The 8,209-nt window shown below is 35.9% G+C and overlaps 1 long non-coding RNA gene across 4 annotated transcripts in view; it reads right to left on the bottom strand.

Moving 5' to 3' along the window:
* Positions 1-8,209, bottom strand: part of LOC107318868 (uncharacterized) — a 58,056-nt gene that overhangs the window by 44,467 nt on the left and 5,380 nt on the right. For 3 of the 4 annotated variants that reach the window (XR_001557559.3, XR_014934280.1, XR_014934283.1), the window contains exon 2: positions 3,202-3,276. This is a non-coding gene — a long non-coding RNA (uncharacterized LOC107318868). The remainder of the gene's footprint in view (positions 1-3,201; positions 3,277-8,209) is intronic. The other variant, XR_014934282.1, reaches the window with a different exon arrangement.

Below are 8,209 nucleotides of genomic sequence, written 5' to 3'. Positions count from 1 at the left end.
ATTTACAGTTTATTACCTCCACACCATTTGCCACTTTAATTTTGTAACATTTACAGAGGCTGCAGAGAAGGTATACCTGCAAGATATTTAATGGCATTGCCTTGTCTCATCGAAATGATCAAATGATGTATGACCACTTCTGTAACTGTTTGCTGTTATTACTTAAGCACGGGACTTGACCAAGATCATTACTGATTTTCTTCGTGTGAATTAGGAATAAAACTAAAGGTGAGCATATTCTGTTCTGATTTTTCACTTGCTGCTTTGATTAATCATAGAGGCGGTGACGCTGGCACACAATCAAATCTCAGGCAGCGGCTGTTAGACCAGTGACACATCTGACATTTAGCAGAGGAAAAAGTCTGAAGAGTTAGTTATCTGAACTGCTGCCCTGGGAACTTTCCAACAGTTTGACTCATCTGTCTTTTCCATCAGGCATTTGTGTGACTCTTGTTCCTACATACCTCAGAGAAGTGCAAAGGAACACAGATTCTAACAAGATGCAAAAAGATGCTCAGCCAAGGAGAGATCTAATTAAAAACTCACTGTGAATATGTCAGCAGTTTCTTGAATTGCTCTCAATCCTTCTTCTTGTTGTGGATGCAAAATGAGATTTATAAATGAGGGTTATGCAATATACTGTTCAACAGTATACGTTTCTTGGACCCTCATTGGAGTAAACATCAAAATAAAACTCAAATGCACCTACCTTCCACCTGTATATGCAGATATCTTGAAAAATACTGTTACTGTGAGTAATACAGTTAGCCATGTGGCAATCAAACTGATCACGGAGGTGGCTAATTTCATTAAGCCTCCCATAAAAGTGTTGCCTCTGGACATCTGAATTGAGATACAATTGTGCTTAAGATAACTGTATTTGCTACCTGAAGAATGGGAATTGTATTTATTATAGATGACTTTCATTGTACAACGATGTACATCTGTACAAATACTGGTTGTTACTTAGCTGTTGTTGATAACACAGATCAGGTTCTGCTAAGCAGGGGTTTTTGATGAGAGCTTGACAGAACTTTTATAAGGTGTTTTGTTCCAGGCAAGTGAAGTTGCAGAGCCTTAGAAATTTGCATTAGGCTTTTTAGAGTCGAGAAATTACTGCAAAATCTTTAGACCACCAACCAAAGCCCTAAGAGAATACCTTGAAAATGAACAAGTAAATTCCATATTACTTACTTTAATGCTTTTAAATCTTTGCTTTGAACCTATGACATAGTGTTACTCTTTTCCCTCATTCACCATGGTGACTTTATGCAAGCCAAGGAGTGCTTAGATGAACTGAATAATCTGGGGTTGCAATAGAGTAAAGCTTGAAAAGAGAAAACCAAACCTTTGAAGAACAACTGATGAAGTTACAAAGTGAAACAGAAAGTATGTGTTGGTTTTTTTTCCCTGTTCACAAATGACCTGTTCTTGAAGATTATTTATCTTGTCACATAAGTGATATTTCCTTGTTGTGTGCAGCATGCGCTACATGCTGTACCTGTGGATAACATGGAGCTATTTATCTAGTGCCTGCTTCATCCACATGTTAAGAAAATAGTACAAGATACTGATTTTTAATGACTAGGTGTACGGTTAGTTTTAAACACAATACTATAATATATAATATACTATAACACTATATACTATACCAGCCTTTAATATCACTTTTATCAGGACAATACTAACTTAGGAGTTTTCAGACATTTATCTTTCAAATATCTTTAAAATTTCAGTGATTCTGTGAAATAGAAGTGATAGTTCATACAAAGGTGGATCTTATTCCTCTAGTGGGAGGAAGTCTTAATGCCTTCAGTTCACTTGTTCTAAACATCAGGATTTAGTTTCAATATATAATATTATATATATATATATATATATATATATATATATATATATATATATATATAAAATAAATCCTTGACAAGAACCTCAAAGAACTTCGTGTGGCAATAACTAAGCCACTACATCTGAAAAATGTGTTTTTTTCATCATCTGACTGACTGTTCATGGTATAACACACATCTAAGGATCCTGCAATATTTGGGAGAAAGAAAATGGATGACAGAAGTAGGAGGAGAAAAAGGAGGTCCTGGAATGTGGTACTATAAAAATATGCTACAGAACATCGGAGTACAGACATATTACTCTCTCTGTGAATCTTCCTTTGACAAAATAGTCAGAATACTGGAGGAGGTGAGAGAATTGCTGTAACTTTTTCAGTGAGCGCTGATTAAAGCTGCTTGCTGCTAAAGCATCATAGACTCAGCTTCCAATTTGCTTTTTATACAGAAGAGCCAGCCCATCTGGCACACTCAAAGCTACATCTGGAGAAACTTCTATTCAAAGAAATTCCATGCAGCCATGCTAGAAACCAGCCCTGCAGCTGCTGTTATAATGCAGACTGAACAGTTAAAATAGACTACAAAAAAAGCCTATGCTGACTATTGGTTTCATTTTTTGAATTCTGAGTCAGGCAACGTTTGTGGCTTGTGATCAGCTCTGAAAGTTTTGTCTTATTGTTAGATGCTGCTGTGAGAAGCATTAGATCAGTTACTTCAAAGGAGTAGTTTGAACAACCTTTGTTAAAAACTCTTTCCATAAGAAAAAAAAATATTTTTCAATTAGACCAACAGCAGCACTCTACTATGTAGAATATAGAATCTTCCTGCAGAAAGAAAAGATCAGCTGCTGAGCAACGTGTGGAAAAAAACCTGTGGTAATCTATGTTCTATTATTATTTTTTTAATTGAAGCAAGCCATGATATATCAACAAAGCAAACATAATTTTATAAAAAATTTCCACTATGGAAATGCCCTCCTATCACGTCAAAAATCTGCACAACATATTCAAGACTCTTCTCTTGTGCATGGCAATAGCTCAGTGTATCTGAGGTAACCCATTGCCTTCAACTTGCATTAGCACATGATTGCTCATAGCATCAGTACATGAACAAACTAGTAATGAAGCAACACAAATATAGTGACATACCACATAGATAATAATAATAATCATAGAATCATAATTGCATCTTGATTTCAGTATCAATTATGAAATTCAAATAATTTGGTCAAAGGAAGAAGACAAAATTATTGCAGATGTTTATCTTTATCTTTTCTATCACTATTCATGGTTCACTGGGTGGAAAATTACCTTATTTTTCTGGAAAGGCTATGGAAAAAAAAAACATAGATACTCACTGATACTGATCAACTGTGCTGATGAACAAAGATGGCCAAGCTGTTGTAACGATCTTTGCCTTTTTTGTTTTGAGGCTGTAAGAAACAATCAGTAATGATTCTCAGTTGTAAAGAATTATTCTCATTACACACCTTCATCTCCCATGAAAGAGTTCTGAAAATATTTTCCAGGCACCCAAACAAAAACTAAATGCAGTCTATTGAATTATATATAAATGCTTTCATTAATTGTTATCTAAAACATCACAGAATTTAGTTTTAATGCTGAGATTTTTTTAATGCAGATTTTCAACAAATTTTGGTAAAAACATTCCAATCCTAATCATTTGTTTTTAAATTTTATTTTGAATTCTTTGATTTGGATCTGAACAATAGATGGAGAGCACCACGAACAACTTTAGAAATACTTATTTAAGAATTTCTGAATTTTGAACGTTTTCATTATCCAAGATGGTAATGTAGATTTAGGGTAGGAGACTGACAATGAGTGATCCTGTACACTTTGAAGGATGCATATGTAACTTCTGCATTCCATTTGCTGAATTACAAACAACAGTGAATTGTTAATGGCTGTACCTCTGACTTCACATTTTCCTAACTGAAAATAGAGCAGAGAAACATTCAGCTTGGTCCCGTTCAGAAGTAAATAGTCAAAGTGTTTCTGCCTTCTGTGTTCCTATTACTAAGAAGCATTAAATTTTCTTCTTGACTCATGAGAGTTACCTAATATCCATATATTCTTCTTTAGAGCATTAGCTCACTTTCTAAACCCTTGGCATTTGGGCCAGTCTATAACTGGTACCTCAGAGGCAGCTATTTTAATCTTTCCTATGATCAGTTGTTCACTACCTGGTTAATTTAAGGAACTCTTTCTCTCATTTTACTCATGTGATGCAAGTAGAAGTAGTATTATTCCAGGGACTCCTTACCATTATCTTAAGTTTGTGAAAGGCAACTCAGCTCAGTGAAGAAAAGCACAGTCATGTTCTAATGCATTCAGTGATATTAGTTAGTACATTCAAATACAAATATAAAAAGTCCCTTCCTAGTTTGTTGTACTCAAGCACATGCTATTTTAGGCTGACATTTTCAAACCAGGCCTGAGGGAGTTAGATGTCTAAATTAAATTCAGTTTGACTGATTTGGACATTGAACATCTCTGAAATAAAATCTTAGTGATGGACACTGCTATTCAGCAGCACAAATGTACATCTACTGTTATTTTCTAACAAGATGGCCATATAATTGAACTCAGATTTGAAGACTAATAATTTAGGCGATGAACATGGAATATATATACACTGGATTTGAAAAAGCTGTAGTGTTGTTTTGAGCTGCTTTGATCTGAAGATGATATAATCACTTCCAATAAAAATATTACGGTTTTGTTGATCTCAATATATACATATTTTATTGAGTGATAAACAAGCTTTTCATTAGATGGTTCTCTCATGAAAGGGAATTTATATTTTTAATGCTTGCATTTTGATGGTAGAGATTAAATGTTGAAAACCAATATTACTGAACATAATCCATGTTAGACTTCTGGTCATTGCTCAGACTTGTATTATACAACGTTTCTGGACAGAAGTGTGAAAAATAGGCTATGAGCAAGAATTTGGGTTCTATTCCCATATCCTCAATTATTTATTATAAACAGTTGAGCAAAATGACATGAGCATTCTGAATCCAAGTTGAGTCATTTCTCAAATGAGTTTAAAACCAAAACAGCCAACAGGATAATGAAGCATAGTAGTGCTTATGAACTGTTTGGGGATTGTCGTGTCAAAGGTGCCACAAAATCACAATATTACATTTTATATATTAACTTATAGGGAAAGTACTAATGTGTTTTACACTGCATAAGGGATGACGTATATAAACATGAACTGTAACACCAGAAAGTTTACAGCAAAAAGAATTGATTCTAAAATAACTGTGAACTGTTGAATATCAATACTCTTATTGTTACTGAACTGATAATTGAAACCTGGGGAAGATGGCAGAGTTAAAGAAATGTCTCTCTGCCTGGTGCCCGCTGTGTTATGCAGAGTCTGTTTTCAAATGCTCTTAAAGAACACAGTCTGGAAGGGGCTCAAGCATTGAAAAGCAAAGAGGGAAACAATTCCAAACAAGGCTGCCTGTGTGCAGCTCTGTCTCTGGTATCTCCCTTTGAAGGTTTACACTGAAGTACTCTTTGTCTCACAGGCTACTTCAGACGAATATCATTTATGGAAAGAGCTATAAACAAAAGGCAAATGTCTTGAATGCTTTTCAGCGCTGAGGAGAAGTGTTATTACTAAAGTCTGACACTGTCCACCCTGGCAAGGCCAGCCCAGCTCAGGTTATCATTATCTTTCAGATCAGAATATTCAAAAATAACTACAATATTGTCATCTTTTATACAAATTCATTGTGCAAACAAAAAAATCAATACTGAAAAAAAGTCAGAATCTCTCTAACATAGCTCTTTCAGCAATCTAAATCCATCCAGAACAGTTACCAAAAACAGCATTTAAAACTTGGAATTGAGAGAAAATGTACATTAGAACAGCTTAGGGAATATAATCACTTGTGATCTGTATGTCCTTGATGTATTAGAATGTGTACTACAAATAGTCAAAGTGATAACATGAGAACCTTGAAAAGTGACCTCAGAATTGGCATCTATGCCCTTCATGTATTCAGGCTAAAGAGTCACACGAGTGTAAGCACTAGAAAATCCTCTGAAATGAACTGAAATATAGGGTGGGTGAAACTGCCAGCATGTTCTACCTAGATGTGCACTATTACTTCAAAAGAATTAAAACTGCATAAACCCTGGAAGTTCTGGGAGCTAATTTACCTGTGTGAACCTTTCTAATCAGTAATGTTAACTGTGAAAATCAGGACATTGCTTCTAATGCCATCTGCAATGAATTGTCATCTGGAAAAGACAATAAAAGTCTTTGTAGAAAGTTCCCACCCCTGGGAATGATTCCTCACAGGACTTCTGTGCTCTAGGACAGAGTCCCATGTATTTTTAATTTTTTCACCCTCTTTCTTCAATCAACATAACAGTTAAAGGACAGTCTGACTGAAGAATGTTTTCTGGCTGCAATGAGAGCAGTAGCTTTTCTTATCCTTTTAAGGAAGTACTCTGTTCTTTAAGATTTGTAAATAGCTCCAGGAAATTAAAGCACTTTAAATTCTCAAGTAGATAATACAAATGACCAGTTGCAATTAGCTTGGAAAAGAACTGCCTGTAAATCTGTAGCTAGAATTTATACGGTACTGCAGTCATTAAGTACTGCTAACCTTATCAGTTGCACTGGTGAATGTGACTTCAAATTATGTGTCATTTTGAAATGTTTATCATTGTCCTTTCACTGCAGATTCCGTGCAGCTGTAGAGTCCCAGCAGTGTTACTATTCTAATCCAGGCTTTATCCATAGTGATGTATTAGCCTGAAAACCATACTCTGATGAACATGGAGGCTATATAAGGATTCCTGCTTCCCTTCCAGGCAGGGCTAGATACAGAGGAGGACTTGTGCCCAGGTCCTGTTCCTAAGAGCTGTGTTTATGCCCACAGCTAGAGCTGTACAGAGCAGTCAGTATGAAACTACTAGCAGCACTTTTATGATCCAATGAAATACAGAGCAGAAATCATTCTGTACAAGTATTTTCCCTGTACACTACATTTAATTGGTCAGCTTGAACCAGATCACCAGTGCATGCAGGAAAATTAAAGGATATGGGCCTATCTTTACTTCTGTGTGACCCTGTCTGCAATAAAAGATTTTATAGAAAGATTTTTAAGTAATTTGTTCAGCACTGCAAAATCTGTATTTTATCCTGGCTCCTTCTTAATGCCAACTCCTACTAAATAAGCAGAGCTTATTCCTAGTGCTAACATTCACTGCAATTTACAGTCACAGCTTTGAGAGATGAGAGTCTGTTACAACCCCCCAGACATTTCTTGTTATTGTACTTGGAGCTTTAATTTGGAGTGCAATGGATCTCTGCGTTGAGATGAATTTCAATTTTGCTGAGCATGCGGGTTTATTTGCAAAAAGATCCTGCCCTGTTCTAGTTTTGTATTAGTAAAAGCATGGAGAAATATTGCCTCACCTAGCTCATGTATCAATGAGAAGCTTAATAGAAAGGGAAAACAGCAAATTCTTCCTTACTTACGTAACTGAGTTACTGCCATTCAAGGGAAAGTGTAAATTATTGCAACAATGGTAACAACAAAAAAACTGAGCAGAATTTTGAAAACCTTAAATCAGCAAGATGAATTGCATTGAAAATTCTTAGTTTATTACAGACCTTCTAAATCTGCCAGATTCAAAATTACTTTTAAACTAATACTAAAGTTGTGCAAAAGTATTCTTCTCTCAGTTCAGGAGTGATCTTCCAGCAAGGACTGGAAGTGTTTGTTGTAGTGCTCTATAGTGCTCTGACAGACAGTGCTTCAGGCTGAAAAGTCTGTCCCTCAGGGCAAAACTTCCTCCAGGAAAAGGAGAATTCCCCCTGCGTCCTGTACCTTTTGTGTTTTTTGAGCTCTGCCACCAGGTGTAGAACAGACTCAAACACTTTAAACTGCAACTGAAGACAGAACACTGAGTCTCATTTAATCACTTGTGCTGCGATGCTTTTATGTACTAAACTTCGCTCCTTTTTCTTTTTTCTCTTATATTTCAATGTGCTGCTTTGCACTGATCCTTGACTTTGTCTTTCTGTGAGGAAAAATATTGTCAGTAGTTATTTCATGTCCTTTCAGTTCGGTCCTTTTCCTAAGGAGCGGAAGGAAAATGTCTGGAGATTTTTCAAACACAAGAGATTCGTAATGCACCCTGTATTGCTTTGAAAAGTCACGTAGTAAAGAGGTGTGGGAGGGAACACGTGCAAATGGAAGAAAAATATTTGCGTCACTGACACAGCTTTCTGTACAACTGAGATGGTGAAATCTTTGAGAGCTGACCCCCTCTTCAGGAAACAAAACTTATCCTGTCATCAACCCATAC

This window comes from Coturnix japonica, chromosome 14 (genome assembly GCF_054131305.1).
Source record: "Coturnix japonica strain WE chromosome 14, WE-NBRP24, whole genome shotgun sequence".
In the NCBI taxonomy this organism is placed as follows: Eukaryota; Metazoa; Chordata; class Aves; order Galliformes; family Phasianidae; genus Coturnix; species Coturnix japonica.
This window is presented reverse-complemented; position numbering and strand designations above follow the sequence as displayed.